This window comes from Montipora capricornis, chromosome 4 (genome assembly GCF_036669925.1).
Source record: "Montipora capricornis isolate CH-2021 chromosome 4, ASM3666992v2, whole genome shotgun sequence".
Classification (NCBI taxonomy): domain Eukaryota; kingdom Metazoa; phylum Cnidaria; class Anthozoa; order Scleractinia; family Acroporidae; genus Montipora; species Montipora capricornis.
This window is the reverse complement of record NC_090886.1, coordinates 40,799,258-40,800,263: the sequence shown is the minus strand read 5'-3', so window position 1 is coordinate 40,800,263 and position 1,006 is coordinate 40,799,258.

The following is a 1,006-nucleotide window of genomic DNA, read 5'->3' as shown; positions in this document are numbered from 1 at the left end:
CATATGCCAGCGACCACATAGGTCATTGAAGTGTAAGCAAGATGATAAAATAAAAGGTGAACGTGGGAAGACTGGGCGCGTGCTTTCAATTTTCGCCATCTCGGAAAAACGACTGCGTTATACCGTATCCATGGATAGTGACCAAAAGTTACCAATATGTTGATTAAGGACGCATGCGCGCTGTCAAACATGTTTAAAGACTACTAAAATGGTGGGCATTTTGGAATGAGATTTGGTAGTGTGAGCCAACGAAAATTTATCATTTGTTATTGGTAGCCAATGAACATACCAGAAAAGTTATTGACGAGAAATCGCGACAGTTTGAATAAAACTGTTGCCATTTTAGTGTTTGCATATTATTTCTCTCCATTTAACCCGGGAAATAGACCCTTTTTCACTTTTGATATTATGAAAAACAAATTGACGCCAGTTAATATATTTCTGTCCTGTATTGAGCCTTAGCTTCGGCTCGTGGATCCACGACAACTTCGATAATGTTATCACGTAATTTTATCATCAATAAGAGAACAGACACAAAAAACTGGCGTGTTAAACGTGAAAAATGGACACGTGGTCATCTCTGCTCCAATAAGGAAATTTACGACAAACGACAAACTTATGATCGTCAAAGAACCAGGAATTCGGCAAAGTGCAAATTTCAGCCTGGCGTATGCCGTACACGGGTAATCCGTAACCGACAGTGGTTCGAGCCTGTTAAAGCCTGGATTTTACATTTATTTCATTCGTCGAGTCCTTTGAGCATGGGCACACAGAAATCCAACAAATTGACCTGCAGTCGGTAGAGTATTGCACCCGCACCCTGGTTCGAATCCCGTTGAAGTCGCTTGAAATTTCCAAGGGTCTATAAGAGAAAATTGCTTAAATTGTACAAAAAAGTGCTAGAATCACTTCTCCCTTTAGAAATAATATGATGGTATGTTCAGCCCAACTCCTCGTTTGAAATTTCTATTCCATTCCTTCTTTACATTTGACTAGTCCCCAGGCC